Raw genomic sequence first — 17,384 nt, 5'->3', positions numbered from 1 at the left:
TTCCCAGTTTTTATTCCGTTTCTCTCTCCAAAGATTAGGTTATTCAAATTGAACAATGTGCCCTTTGACTGCTTGCTATCTATTATGTTCTATTGTATCATATTTTATTTTAATTACAATATTTATATTGATTGTTACTTAAATTTTATTCTATTATATTAGTAAATACATCATTATAAAAAGATGAAAGTCTCAAGTTCTATAATGAATAATTTGATGTGGTGTGTTTCTTTACTATATTTTCATTTTCTTATTACTTTATAATTCTATTTTATCAAAGTCTATACTCTTTTTATATAAGAACTTTACCACGTGTGCTATTTTTCTTTATAATATTGTAGGTTTATAATCTTCAATTGTTGATATGTGACATAACATGGAAAACAATCTATCCAAACATTATTTCATTAAAAGAATACAATGTGATACATTGTGAAACTATATTTGTGTAGTAAGCATCCAAACAAGTAAGATGAAAACGCTTGGAAATGAAAAAAAAAATACTACGAAACGCTTTCTTTAATCTTACAGGGTGTAAATTTATATTAATCAAACTAAAATTTTATTTTTTCTATTTCAGAGTTTTTTTCTTGATAAGCATAGTGGAAAGAAGTGTTTTATAATAGCACCTAGAGAGCTCATAATTTTAGATAGTGATGATGCATTCTCTTGGCAATGGGGTGCACGCCGCGATTCCAGGTTCATCTCTTTTCATTTTCTTTGTTTGATCTACAACTTCATTGATTTACAAATACGTTTTTCTTCGAGAGGTTTATTCAACAAAGTAGTTTTCTTTCCTTCCTCTTCTCTTTACACTGACTTCTCTCTCTATGAATTTTTTCATTGATGCTTGGTGCTCCAAAGCTTGGAAACCAAACACCAATCACTTAACTTGATAGATAGTATATAATAAAAGATTACAAGTTAGCCCATAGATATATAAGAACCTAAATAGTAGCAATTGGAATGTGAAAGATGATATTACCTTCATTTAGGTGTAGCGTAGGATAATTATTACCTTTATTTTAATATGCACTGAATCAAACATTATGATAATTTGGTATGGATACAAAAATATCATAAATTACATTATGTATTCTATATGCATATTCATATTGGGTAGATGAAGAACTAGCTGTTAATCATGACTCCAAAACTGATAATGGCTCAACTTGGAAAATTTGCAAAGATAATTAATTGGGATAGGATATGTTAGAATAGTATAACAACTAAGAGCAAATATTAACATCAAAGAATGTGGGGAAATGGATGGGGTTGCTCCTCTCCAAACTAAAAGTTATGGTCGTTTGAAGTTGACCAAAAACTCAACTTTAACACATTTAAAAATTTCCAGATTTTTATACTTTCCAAAAATGACTATTTCCTCTTTTTAAATTCCTCTTTAGTTCTTTCTAGTTACGGGGTGTTACAATATCTCCCCCTTGGGAACATTTGTCCTGGAATGAGCTTCCTCTTACTAGGCTAAGGGTGTAACATCAAGTTCAAACACCCAACAAGCAAATGTAAACAAACAACATGCTCACCCATAATTTAAAGAGTACTAAGAAGAGAATTAGTACCTTGGTCTGCATTTTCTTCGAATTTAAAGATATGTGGATATCTCTTCTTCACATCATCTTCAGCTTCCCAAGTAGCTTCTTCAACAAATTGGTTACTCCAAAGGACTTCGACTGATGTTACTTCTTTTGTTCTTAACTTGCGAACTTGACGATCTGGAATCTGAACCGGAATCTCTCCATAAGATAAGGTATCCTTGATCTCAATATTTGCAGTTGGTATGATCACTGAAGGATCGCCCATGCACTTCTTCAACATAGAGATGTGAAGCACCGGATGAACCACGACTAACTCTTGTGGTAGCTCCAACTCATAAGCTACATTGTCAATCCTCTTGGATAATCGTTAAGGTCCAATATACCGGGGACTAAGGTTCCCCTTCTTACCAAACCTCATAACACCCTTAATGGGTGAAACTTATAGATATACCCAATCATCTACTTCAAACTCTAACTCCCTTCTCCTAACATCAGTGTAGGATTTCTGATGACTCTGTGTCGCTTTCAACCTCTCTTGAATCACTTTCACCTTCTCCATATCTTGGTGAACTAAATCTGGTCCTATCAACCCTGTTTTACCAACTTCAAACCATCCAATAGGAGATTTGCATCTTCTCCTATAAAGAGCTTCATAAGAAGTCATTTGGATGCTAGAGTGGTAACTATTGCTGTAAGTAAATTCAATAAGAGGTAGGTGATCATCCCAATGACCTTTGAAATCAATCATATATGCCCTCAACATATCCTCTAAAGTCTAAATAGTGCGCTCTTCTTGCCCATCTATCTGAGGATGAAAGACAATACTTAAGTTAACCTTTGAACCCAAGCCTTTTTGGAATGACTTCCAAAACTGTGCAGTAAATTGCGCACCTCTGTCTGAAATAATGGAGACCGAAACTCCATGAAGTCTAACTACTTCTTGAAGATACAACTTAGCATAATCTTCTGCCGAATAAGTGGTCTTTACCAGCAAAAAGTGGGCTGATTTCATCTTTCTATCAGCAATCACCCAAATAGAATCATGTTGCCTGCGAGACCTTGGTAACCTTGTGCTGAAGTCCATATTAATCATATCCCACTTCCATTCCAAAATTTATATATTCTGAGCCAAACCACCGGGCCTTTGGTGCTTTACTTTAACTTGTTGGCAATTTTGACACCTAGCAAAAAATTCTGCAATGCCTTTCTTCATACTATTCCACCAATACACCTCTCTCAAGTCACGATACATCTTTGTGGAACCCGGATGAATGGAATATCTGGAGCTATGATCTTCCTCTGTGATCCTCTCTTAGAGTCCATCCACAATTGGTACACACAATATGCCTTGATATCTCAATACACCATCTCCCCATTGTTCAAAAGCTAATACTTTTTGCTAATGAACATTTGCCTTCAATTCAAGCAAAATTAGGTCTTAGTATTGATTTTCTTTCACTTCTGACACTAATGATAATTAAGCCCCATTCATCACCACTACTCCTCCTTCTGTAGAAACCATTAGTCAGACTCCTAATCATGCAAGTCTATCAACATTTTTCGCTAACTCTCTTTTTTCTTCCTCAACATGGGTGGTACTACCCATAGACAACCTTCTTAAGGCATCAACGACAACATTAGCCTTACCTGGGTGATAAAGAATACTCATGTCATAATCTTTGAGTAATTTTAACCACCCCATTTGTCTGAGATTAGGCTCTGTTTAAGTGAACACATACTGAAGACTTTTGTGATCAGTGAATACATCAATATGAACACCATACAAATAATGGCACCATATCTTCAAAGCAAATACTACATCAGCCAACTCTAAGTCATAGGTTGGGTAATTCTTCTCTTGAACTTTCAATTGTCTGGAGTCATAAGCTATAACCTTGCCATTCTACATTAACACACAACCCAAGCAAACTCTAGATGCATCACAATACGCCACAAAACCTTGAGTACCTTCTCGTAAGGTCAATACTGGGGCAGTAGTCAACCACTTTTTCAATTTTTGAAAGCTTTTCTCACAAGCTTCTGCCCACTGAAACTTAATTGTCTTTTGAGTCAACTTGGTCAAAGGAGACAAAATAGATGAGAATCAATCTACGAACCTTCTATAATAGCCAAACCCAAGAAACTCCTAATATCAGTTGAAGATGAGGGTCTAGGCTAATTCTATACTGCCTCAATTTTCTGAGTATCAACTTTAATTCCCTCTCCAGACACAATGTGGCCTAAGAATGCCATAGACTCAAGCCAAAACTCACACTTAGAGAACTTGGCATACAACTCTCTATATTTTAGAGTATGAAGAACTATTCTGAGATGACTAGCATGACCTTCTTCATTCCTTGAATAGATTAGTATGTCATAAATGAAAACGATAACAAACATATCTAACTAAGATTTGAAAATTGTATTCATAAGGTCCATGAATGCTGCAGGCGCATTAATCAAACCAAAGGACATGACCTGAAACTCATGATGGCCATAATGGGTTCTAAAAGCAATCTTTGGAATATCACATTCCCTTACTCTTAGCTGATGTTAGCCAGATCTGAGATCTATCTTAAAGAAACAGGTGGCACCCTGAAGTTGATAGAAAAGATCATCAATTCTCGGAAGAGGATACTTGTTCTTGATGGTAACCTTGTTCAACTGACGGTAATCTATACACATCCTAAGGGAACTATCATTCTTTCTCACTAATAAGACCGGAGCTCCCCAATGTGAGACACTTGGTCAAATAAAGCCCTTATCTAGGAGATCTTTCAATTGCTCTTTAAGCACTTTCAACTCTGCTAGTGCCATTCTATATGGCGGAATAGATATAGGACGAGTATCTGGAAGAACATCTATACCAAAGTCTCTCTCTCTCAGGAGGGACTACAGGTAGATCATCTCGAAAGAGTTCTGGAAACTCTTTTACTACTGGAACTGACTGAATAGGAGGTATCTCAACGCTAGAGTCATTAACTCGGACTAAGTGATAGACACACCCCTTGGAAACCAACTTTCTTTCCTTAAGCTACAAAATGAAAAGACCCTTAGGCACTACAGAATTACTTTTCCACTCTAAGACTGGCTCATTTGGGAACTGAAACTTATCAACTCGAGTTTTAGAATCAACTGAGGCATAACAGCATGAAGCCAGTCCATACCAAGAATGACATCAAAATCTACCATGTCTAACTCAATTAAATCAGCCATGGTACTCTTGTGATTGACAAAAATGGTACAATCACGATAGACTCTCTCTACTAGAATAGACTCACCAACAGGTGTAGAGACACTGAAGGGTTCACTAAGTTAATCAGGAATAACATCAAAATTCATAGCAACATATGGAGTTACAAAAGATAAACTCGCTCTTGGATCTAGAAAAGCATAAACATTAGAGTCCAATATTTAGATCATACCAGTGACAACATCTGGCTAATCCTCTTGCACTTGGCGATTGGTGATAGCATATAGGCGGTTTGATCCTCCGCCAGTATCTGAAGTAGCCCCTCTAGGTGCATCTCTGTCTGGTGGAGCAACTGAAGAAGACTGGGCTTTATTGCCCCCATTACCATTACCTTGGTTGTTCTTTGGACACCCTCACATGAAATGCCCATTCCGACCACACTTGAAACAACCAGTAGATCCCTCACGACAAGTACCTAAGTGGTTCCTACCACACTTAGCGCAAGAAGGAGGCTTACTACCCCCTTGCGCCATACTACCTTGAGAATATACAGGCTTGGCTCTGAAATTCTGACTATTTTACTCACTTTTGTTCTTAGGTGCAGGTGTACTAGCAGATGATGGAGTAGGTCCCTTCTATTTCTGTTGGAAGGATGACCGGTTGGCATTACTCTTCTGCTGCCCAAACTCATTCCATGTCTTTGCCCTCTTGTTCTTAAACTCCTCTCTATCCCTCAACTTCCTTTCCTCAACCTGTTGCACATAGACCATCAACCTTGAGATATCTATGTCACCTATCAGTATTGCAGCCTTACCTTCCTTACTCGACAGACGAGACAGCCCATCAACAAACAAGCTCATTATACTCCTCATGTCTGCAACCATCTCCGAAGCATAATCGAACAGTTGGGTGAACTTCAACCCATACTCATGAACACTTAGTGACTCTTTCTTAAGGGTGAGTAACTATCGTACCTTAGCCTCTTTCAGTTCTCGGGGAAAGAAACGCCCCGAGAAGGCCTCCTCAAAACAAGCCCAACTCGTAGGTGGTGCATCATCAACTCGATTTTTCTTCCATTGATCGAACCAAATCCTAGCGACACCCTTCGTTTGGTATGCAGCTAGTTCCACCCTCTCAGTATCAGTAACATGCATGACATCAAATACCTTTTGCAGCTTCTTAATAAATGTCAAGATGTTAAAGATAGTATAAAAATTGAAGCTAGAAAATTGTATGACTTGCATAATTCTAATAGAGTGAATGTAGTACGTAATGAAGAGTGTCAAAGTTCTAGGAGTAGATATAATGAAGATGATCTTGATGATATGATAGATTGTTATCTTGAACTTTCTCATAATGATAGAAATGATTTTGATGCATATATTAATCAAAATATAGAACCTACTACTGTTGATCTTCTAGAATGGTGGACCAATCGCGGGCAGGGATTTCCAAAGCTTCAACCGGTTGCTCGAGATGTGTTAGCTATTCAAGCATCTTCAGTAGCTTCGGAAGGCGCTTTTAGTGCAGCAAGATTTCAAATTGGAGATCATATATATTCATTAGCAGAAGATAGCTTGGAGATATTTGTACTATTTAGAGATTAGATTAATGGAGAGAGAAGAAGTTATGGTCGTCCACCTTTACCGACCAAATTTGAAAATGATGTTGATTAAATAATGCAAGATTTTAGTGACGACGACATTGATGCAATGGAGGAACTATCTAGTCAACCAATTCCAGAGCATGTTACTAGAGAAATGTTAAATGATTTAAAAAAATGATTTCCTTGGTAGCATGAACTATTAAATTTAAATGTCTATTAGTATGAGTATGATAATTCGAGGTCTAACTAAACTAGAAGGTGGCTGTGTAGATTAAATTTTTTAATACTTTACGAATATTTTGTAACTAAACTTGTACTGTTTAATTAATATTAATAATAGTATAGGCTATTCGCCTAAATATTTTTTTTATTATTGTCTTAAATCTAAATTTTCAAACTTTTAAAGTGTGAAATTTAAACTTTTATAGTTTTAAAGTTTGAAATTTAAATTTTCAAACTTTTAAAGTGTGAAATTTAAAATTTTATAGTTTTATAGTTTTAAAGTTTGAATTTAAATTTTCAAACTTTTAAAGTGTGAAATTTAAACTTTTATAGTTTTAAAGTTTGAAATTTAAATTTTCAAACTTTTAAAGTGTGAAATTTAAACTTTTATAGTTTTATAGTTTTAAAGTTTGAATTTAAATTTTCAAACTTTTAAAGTGTGAAATTTAAACTTTTATAGTTTTATAGTTTTAAAGTTTGAATTTAAATTTTCAAACTTTTAAAGTGTGAAATTTAAACTTTTATAGTTTTATAGTTTTAAAGTTTGAATTTAAATTTTCAAACTTTTAAAGGGTGAAATTTAAACTTTTATAGTTTTATAGTTTTAAAGTTTGAATTTAAATTTTCAAACTTTTAAAGTGTGAAATTTAAACTTTTATAGTTTTAAAGTTTGAAAGTTTGAATTTAAAATTTGAAACTTTTAAAGTGTGAAATTTAAACTTTTATACTTTTAAAGTTTGAACGTTTGTATTTAAAACTTTAAAAGTATAAATTTTTAACTTTAAAATTATAAAAGTTTTAATATTATTTGAGTAATGTACCTAATTTTTTTAATTATAATAATTTATTAATTTATTTTAAATTATAGCCATTTGGACCCGGTTTCCGGTCCGGTCCGGGACGGGTATACATACTTTTTCGAGAACTACCGGTTCCGGTCCGTCCAGGTTCCGATTCGGACCCGGCCCGTGGTGCCTGGTTTCGTTCCGATTTTGGTCCTTCCCAGTTCGGTAGTCCCGGTTCCGGTCCCGTTGCCACGCTTACCAGTGGGGTTTGCAGGAACTAGGCCTATTGATTGGTCTAGTTGGGTACGATTTGAGCTAATAATTGGATCGCATTCTGGAGCTCTACATTCGTAACCTCATGGTTTGGGATCGGAGGAACTGCATCATAATTTGGTGTGTTAGCTCTGCGAGGAGGCATGATCTAAAATGAATAACGAAAGATTAGAAAGGAGAAGTGGAATCACACTTTACGCACGAAAGGAATAACAAAAGAAGTGAAGTTTTTCTTAGAACACCTATTAGACTTCCCCTCATAGGCGTGACACGCTTCACACTCATAAGAGACTCTACTTACTGTGGCTTTCAGACACCCTAGAACTCTTGAACCTAATGCTTTGATGCCAAGTTTTTCACGCCCCGAGGCTACCTCTTAGGTGCGATACGGTGCTAAGTATCACAAGTAACCCCAAGCTAACCCATGGCCTAAAATATCTATACAAGTTTAGTTAAATTATGCATTGTGCGGAAGCTAAAAACAGTTAATAGCTGAAACAGGGAAAAACCCACAAGTCTCAATACATCAAATATATGAAGAGTATAGTGAGGACAGAAACAACACTTAACAACTCGAGCTGAATCTGCACTATGTGTTAAATCCTCTAAGTGAATTGAGTTGCTGGGAAATTCCCACAGCTAACTCTAACAAGATTGAAACTAAAAAGTAAAGACTGAAAATGAAAGCTAACATGCAACTGATATACTGAGTAGCTATAAATAGTGATAATTATTTGAGAATGCAACATACATCTACTGAAAGATATGGCATTCAAATTCTGAAACATAATTTTCTGACTGATTTACCAAGCAAGTATAATTCATGAAATACTAATAATTAACACAAGCTAGGGTTCTTAGTTGTATACATGGGATTATACTAATTCTCCAAGAAATATGTCATCAATAACATAGAAACCATAACAACTAAATATCAATGGATCCCTAAGATTTAAGAACCCTAGGTGTGAACACTATATGGAGAAACTGAAGATTTGACTGAAATCTAGGGATATAATGGGTGAAAGGAACCCAATAGTGTTTTACCACATACCTGGTGGAGAAAACTATGGAGGCATTCTTTGGATTTTGGGGCTGAACTTGAAGAAGACCTCTGCTTGTTCTTGGGAGAAAATGTCGCATCTTTCTCTTCTTTCCTTCTAAGTTGGATGATTTTAGAAGAATGAGAGTTTTAGGTAGTTTCTGACTAGATTACTAGGCTTAGACTGAGTAAAATGAAGTTTAAGCACCAAACAACACAGTTTAAGTGGAAAATTCATAGGGGAAATGAACAATGCGACCCTAACTTAAATGCTGAGAAGTGACTTTAAGAGGGGCTTCACGGGCCATCATGGTCACCACGACCCGTCTAGTTGGTTGTGAAGATTCCTTGCCCGATAGGGCTTCACTAAAATGAGTATAAATCTTTATTCCCGACATGGAATTAGGTAAACTTGGCAGCATTTGAAAGAGGACTCAAAGTTCTTTAGTTTGATAGATCATGGACCACCTAATTCATTTTGTGCTGAAAGATATGATCGTTTCAAGTTGACCAAATCTCAAAACCTAACAATCCTCTTTCACGAATGACTTCACGGTCCGTATGAAGCTCCACAGATTGTTTAGGCATCTGTGGTCCTTTACATTGACCTCGGATGCAACCTACTTGACAGGTTGACTTGTACAGACTCCTAGACGGGCCGTCAAAGTCACCACGGGAAGCCTTAGATACTCTCACACGACATAGTTAATAGACCGTGATTCCCTACATGGACCGTCTAGGGTGTCGTGAATGGTCTATGGTCCATTTTGGATTCATGGATAGGCCTAATTTCCCCTTTTAGACCTTTCTCAAAGTCCGAGGTGTTACAAAGGGCATAAGCCACAACTAGCAAAAGGGACCCGAGGGTGTTTCAACTCCGAAGAGGATCTCAAGTAGGCTCCAGGCCACCGTGGATCGACATCCACTCCCAAGGGTATCACAAAGAGGCTCCAAGTCTGAGGTACTCCAATCCTGAGAAAGCACATATCCTCCGGTAAATGCCTTAAAGTCGTTGAAGTAAGGAGTGTTGACATACAGACTAATAAGTTGCGCAAATGACAAAACGCAGGCTCAAACTATCAGACCCAAGTCTGCTATCCAGTCTACAAGGGGCTAGTCTGTTCGAGTAGCGTTGGAGACATACCAAAGTCATAAGGTTCACAAGTCTAAGGCAACACTAGCCTATCTTTTACAAAGGCCAAACATGCTTTAAGAAACATGTAGTAAAACAAGTAAATCACACACGTACAACCCCAACTAATCATGGTACTATCCTTAGAATAGTAGTAATCAACCCTAAATCATGGTTTCTACGAGAAAAGTAGGAAGAACTAGGTACCCGCTCCTAATTCACACCAATTATCATGAATTTACATACTCATCCTCAATATAAATAGAAAGAAATTCGTGGCCTACATGTACGCCAATCGTTCCAAATCATAAAAATGGAATTTTTACCTCCTGAACAACCTATGAACGCTGCCACACTATCAAGAAATGGATCACAACGTCAATATGGTCCTTTAGACACCAAAATCACCCAAAATGGAGACATACCATTTTAGAGTCAAATGGGAATCATGGGATCCGTGTTGGAAATTTTGGAATTGCTTCCGTCAAAAGGTCCTAAAACCTAACTTGAACTTGTATACCAAAATAGGACACAATTTATGCCCTAAAACAATGAAAACAACTACACACAGCTAAAACACAAATAAAAGGAAAAGGGGCAGCATATGTCATGCCAAATTTACCTCAAACGGAGTGTCATAGACACAATCCAATCACTCTCGCATAGAACTGATAATTACGAGTGTGTGAGACTTCAAATCACCAAAATTAGAGTTTAGACGGAGGAGAAATCACAATTTTACTGTTGGAGCCAAAGTTGAGTCGCGACTACGGCTTAAATAGAGGGACATGTCGGTTGGCTACTTGCAACCGCTGCCGGCTGCACGTGAACGTGCATGTTTGGGCACCAGTTGTTCATGATAGTGAGGCCAGGTGTGCAAACTCGATGCATAAGCTGACAACAAAGTGCTAGGGCCTCCAAACTTCAACTGGTGCTCGAGATTCATCTAAAACCTCGTGCGTTTAGACGAACTATGCAACCCCATCAGAAATGGTATCTTGGACTCAACAAAACCATCAATATTCCTATCAGAGGTCATTTCAATGAAAAGTGGTTCCCACACCCAATTTCCATTTTAAGCTAAAATCCACAAGGGGCCTCAGAATTAGCCCATATGCCTCAGGACCTGAACGAAGGGTTGTTCAAGAACAAACTCAACATTTAGAGCTAACTTGACGGAATTCTCATCCGAGTTCGTTCACTAATAATGTTGACTAAAGTCAAACATAGACCTCAACTTAAAAGTTAAAATGCCTAATTGAACAAGCTCGCACTAAAAGCCTCGGGAGTCATGCTAACTAATCTACTAGCCTAAAATGACCCTTTCGAAGCTGATGGAATTATCAGAATTGGATTCTGATGTTGTCTTCTTAAACTTTTGATCGAAAATGACCATTCAAGGTTTAGAAGCTCCAAAATGCTAAAATTCACCTAGAAATTTAACGAGCGACCATGTGACCGAACTGTCTGTCCCAAGAAGTCATAAATGACTTGGGGTAGTTACAGGAAAGTTCTAAACAATAAATATGAGGCATAAACATAGAGATGACTTGGAGGTCATTACATATTAAGTGGTTATAAAATCATTTCATGAGATGCAATTATACTCTTATATAAGGGATACTTTAGTCGTTTAGCTTTTAAGAGGTATTTTCCTAATCAAAATTTTGACATAAGGCTTTCCACTTTTAGAAATACCTTTATTTTTTTATTAAAACAAATATTGTTTGGCTGTAATTGGGAGAGCTCCAATTTTTTTTTATAAAATAGTGTTTGGCAAACTCTTTTGTTTATGCTTCAGGTATGAATTTTATCATTGTCAATTGTTTTTCGACTTTATAATATTTCTTACCTTTTAAAATTTTATTCATATTTATTGAAAATTTAGTTTTTCATTTTTCAGATATGAATTCTTCATTTGGAGACGTACATTCTAGTCTAAAAGTTTTTATTGGAGTGAAGTACCTTTCTTTTTTAGGCATGTTTTTTGCTCACCAAAAATTATTGCATCCATCATTTTCCTAAAATAACAAAACAAGGAATCAAGTTAATTTCCAGATATTTTAAAGCAAACAACTTAAATATTTCTTTTTTTTTTTTTTTTACCTTTGAACCTGCACAACTCCTAAATTTAACACTAGAATTCCTTGGAGTCCTCAATGCTTTTATTTTACATTACTATTTGCATTTACATACATCCTGTTCAATTGAATTTACAGACCTTCTGAATTGTTGAGACATGATTATCAGTTTTTAAAGATCAAAATAAAAATTATTAGAAGATAAAAGATGAATGAGAAAAAGTGAAGTGAACAACCTCATATTTATTGTTGAAGAAGAGATGTAGTTTTACTTGAAAATTTAATAAAACAAATTGTAGTACACCCGTTTATGAGCGAACTATCTTAAAATATTTGTGATTTTGTTGCAACAAATTTCAAAATGGCAGAAAATAAATTGCAATCACAAATAAAATATGAAGAAACATAATTTTATTGATCAAGATTGTGAGAACAATTCTGTTTATCCCTTGATTCTTCTATCATAATATATTTATCCATGATTCGAGGGTCGTTTGTGGTGTACTTCTCAACCTAGGATAATTTGGACTTGATCTACATAATTTGAGGCTCATTAGTGGCGTATTCTCAAACTGTGATGATTTGGATTTGATCTACATAATTCGAGGGCCGTTAGTGGCGTGTTTCTCGAATTAAGATGATTTGGATTTGATATATTTGTGAATATTCCACAAGTTTGTGAAATATTGGAGATGTTGATCTTTAAAAATATCTAAGAGTTCATGGGATATTTGAGATCTTGAACTTTAAAATACCCAAGAGATTATGTGATATTTGAGATCTTGAACTTCAAAAATACCAAAGAGTTTATGGGATATTTGAGATCTTGAATGTTAAGAATACCGAAGAGTTTATGGGATATTTGAGATCTTGAACTTTAAAAATACCCAAGAGTTTATGTGATATTTGAGATGCCTTTTAAGGGAATTTCGTACCATTTCTATAGGCGTGAACTAGGGTGTAGAGTTGTGTAGCCTCCAAGAATCCTAATTTGAATTGAACACACCTTGCAGAGTCTACACAAAATTTCAATCTCTACAAATGTCCCATGCTTCAAGTCTTGTCAGAGTGTAGACTTTTTGAAACTCAAAGACGAGGCTTGAAGTATTCATACTTAAACCTCTGCGGTTCTGTGACATCACCTTTGCAGATTTGATCTATGAGAGAAGAGATGAAGGGCAAATTTGGTCCCACTAGGCGTATCAGAATTTGTTTTCAACAAATTTTAAACATATGGAAAACAAAATAAACCACACAAATAAAATTTGAAGAAAGATGAATATTTTATTGATAAATCAATGCGGGTACAATTCTGTTGAGCCCTTGATTCTTCTCTCATAAGATATTTATCCATGATTCAAGGGCCGTTTATGGCCTATTTCTTGATTTAGGATGATTTGGACTTGATCTACATAATTTGAGGGCCGTTAGTGACGTAGTTCTCAAACTAGGATGATTTGAATTTGATCAACATAATTTGAGGGACATTAGTGGCGTATTTCTTGAATTAAGATGATTTGGATTTGATATATTTATGAATATTCCATGAGTTTGTGGAATATTTGAGATGTTGATCTTTAAAAATACTCAAGAGTTTATGGGATATTTGAGATCTTGAACTCTAAAAATACCCAAGAGTTTATGGGATATTTGAAACTTGAATTTTAAAAATACCCAATAGTTTATGGGATATTTAAGATCTTGAACTTTAAAATTACCCAAGATTTTATGGGATATTTGAGATGCTTTTAAGGGAATTTCATACCCTTTATATAGGCGTGAACTAGGGTTTATGATTGAGAAGCCTCCAAAAATCCTAATTTGAATTGAACACACCATGTAGAGTCCCAACTTGAATTGAACGCATCTTGTAGAGTCCCACACAATTTTAATGTCTACAAATGTATTTTGGGGTGAACAAACGGAGTTAACATTCGTTTTGAATACTTTGTCCATTTGTGGGCAAAGTATCTGTTTTGGTCTGTGTTTTAAGGAGGATATGTTTTAATATGTTGTGCCCAAAAAGTATCGGTTTTGAAGGTGAGTGCGAGAAGTGTAAATGTAGATAATTCTACTTAAGTTGATAAGAGTGAGACACAAATAAAATAAAGTAAGAATATAACTTCCCACTCTCTTGAGGACGGTGTATTTCACACTTTCTACCACAAAAACATATATATGGCAACTATTTCACTTTAAAATAATATAAGGGGTACATACGATCCTCCAAAAATTAGAGTGTATAGCAATTTTTTTTTAATTGAAGTTTGAGTTGGTTTTAAGTCATTTCCCAAAATTATTTGACTTCAAGATTTGAAATATTAAGATAAATTTAAATAATAAGGTTAATAATATTCCTCATCTTCCATTTTATAATTATTCAGAAGCGTGAAATTTAAAAAATAATATAATATGCACGTGTTATTATTTGTACAAAATAAAAAAAGAGTACTACACCTAGAATAAAAAGAAAACTAATCTAAATTTGACCTCTGCAAAAAATGTGTGATGTGCTTCTTTACTTTATACAAATATGGTAAATTACATAATTTATATAATGAAGGATTTAGAGCACAAAATATTTAAAGTATATTGTTCATTTTCTTTCCTTTTATGGATTGTATTTGACCATGAAATGAGAGATTACTTATTCAAACTTTCTTCCAAGAAGCAAAAGGTTTTTATATTTATAGTTTTATTGTAAACTCGTGCTGACGAATTGATTGTCTTTTCTAATATTCTCTTTCAAATAGTTTAAATAATAAAATTTATGTAGTGTGAATGTGTTTTTCAGTATTTAGTATCCTATTAGGGTAGATAATGATGGAGTACTAATTGAGTAAGGAAGGAGTTAATATAAAGTAACATTTTAATGTACTATATAGTCAAACTACAGTACAAAAACATAATATCATGCTTATCTGTACTTATTACTATAATTGACAATATATATTTCTAAAATCTTTTCCCCTTTGATTATTTATTCATAAATAAAGTTTTCAACAAAAGTAATTGTTATACATTTTTATATGAGTTGTGACATGAATTCTTCCAACTTCATTGCTCCAATGGATTATTTTGATAGCTTGTCAGAGGGTTGCAAATTTGAAATAATTTCAAGAAACAACTCCAGCCGATGCAGTAAGATCAATAGTTTTATCCAAAGGGTTCAAATTTGTTGCTGAATCAGATGAAATTTGGGGAAAAAATTTGCCCCCGAATTATCAAGAAATAATTGATGGATCTAAGTTTTCTATTGTTTGCAACACCAAAAAGGAGCTCTTTTTTCGTTCGTGTGATTCACCCATTCTCCTTGATGGAGGCAAACTGGTAACACTCAATTTTGAAGTGGTTATCTTTTATGATTCTATATTTTTTAATTTTAATATCGATGGTGTGTACATACCTAAATTGTTTATCAATACCTGCTACCTCCCACACAGGGCCGACTCAACAACATTGGGGGCCTAAAGCGAAACTTAAGAGAGAGGCCATAATGTTTTTTTTTCATCATATATAGTTTTATTTAATATCTACTTTTCTAGCTATTTTAGATGTAAAGTCATTAGGTACTGTATTATAATCAATTTGTTTTAATAATTCCTTTTCAAATGATGATATAGTTAATTCATTCAATCTCTCTTTAGACATTGTTGATCTTAAAGAAGATTTAATCAATTTTAGTTTCACAAAAAATTTCTCAGGAACTGTTAACATTATTCTATAAGCAATATGTGTATTTGGAAAAGAATCAAGTCTTTTTATTTGATTGAGTATTTTAATTAGATCATTATCTTCTACTTGTATTATTTCCCTTAACACTTTAATTCAAAAAATAAATCTAAATCATCAATATCAGAATAACTATTATATGATAAAGAAAGTTCAAGGTTAAGACAATTTTTTTTTTAATTCTCATCATCAAGTGATCTCAATATTTTACCACTAAATAAGAAATCAAAAATATTTTCATATGCTTCAATTGGTTCAAATCTATTTTGAAGTGAAAAAATAGTTTGATCTACTCTACATATATAAAACAACCAATTCTAAAAGGTTCTTCAAGGGACTTTGTGATTTCGCTATCCACATTTTCATCAAATTGTTTCTTCCAAAATTCAGGTTTATTTTCATGTCATATGCAATTTCCTTAGTAGAAATCATAACACTCATAGTACATATATTTTTTTAAAATAACATATATATAAGTAATGATCTCAAGTGATGACTTTAGTGGCCTAGGGGTTAAGACGGCCCTGCTCCCACAAGAGGTGATATCAAGATTTAAGCTTTATGGATTAAATTTTTTATGATCTCAACCTTTAACTTGATATTTTTAATGTTGTGGGTTCACATCTACTAGTTTTTGCATTTATCATGAATTTTTACACATAAATTCCTGCTCCGTATGGAAGTGTTGGGTTAAGATGAATCCTTAATTAATAGCTTTATATGTTTCTACCTCTTATCAACACATGTACAAGATAGTGACGGAGTCAAAAACTCATGTACAGTGATAAAAAAATACAAGGTGTCATCCTAGGGTTTAAACTCATAAGAAAAAATAATGTATGAACTCTCGTTGGTACTAAACTAAATTTTTTTCCTTATGTTAAGTGAATTAAACTGTTCATAAATAATTAAAAAGAATCATTTAACCCTATTTGCGTTACTCTAATTTTGACCAAGGTGATTCAATGGAACTCTTTTCCTTCCGTACCAAAGTACTCTGATAGCTCAAGTAGGTGAAAAGAAATGATCACCTAGTATTTTTTTTATATTCACCAACATGTAAAATCTAATCTCTTATAATTTTCTATCCAACAGTAATTGCCACACTTATTGCACTTGATGTTTATTTTGTACTTATTTTGTTGGGTAGGGGATGGAGTGGGGGGGGATATTGAGTGTCAATTTTTATACCGTTTCGCTCTCCAAAGTTTAGGTTATTCAAATTGAACAATGTGTCCTTTGGGTGCTTCCTAGTATACCATTATGAAACTATATTTGTGTAGCAAACATTCAAATAAATACGATGAAAATATGCTTGGAAATAAAAAAAAAACTTGGAAGCACTTTCTCTGATCTTACGTGGTGTGCTTTAAATTAATCAGACGGAAATTTTATTTTTTTCTTTCTCAGAGTTTTTTTCTCGATAAGCATAGTGGAAAGAAGGGTATAATGATAGCACCAAGAGATCTTGTTATTTCAAATAGTGATAACCCATAAACTTGGAAATGGGGTAGATGCCGCGATTCCATGTCATCTCTTTTTATATTCTTAATTTGATCTACAACTTTATTGCTCTTCTTATAAATACTTATGCAATGCATTTGCTCTTCTTATATGTTATCTGATACATCTTATGCACCTGAGCTACAACAAAATAAAAATCATAATGCGACAGTCAAAATTGAAAGGTTTTTCTAGTTTAAAAATAGAGGAGACACTATATGTGTTAGATGCCAATATGAAAAAGCCAACAAGTTTTCTA

Source organism: Solanum stenotomum, chromosome 3 (genome assembly GCF_019186545.1).
Source record: "Solanum stenotomum isolate F172 chromosome 3, ASM1918654v1, whole genome shotgun sequence".
NCBI lineage: Eukaryota > Viridiplantae > Streptophyta > Magnoliopsida > Solanales > Solanaceae > Solanum > Solanum stenotomum.
Note: the sequence above shows the minus strand (reverse complement) of the source record.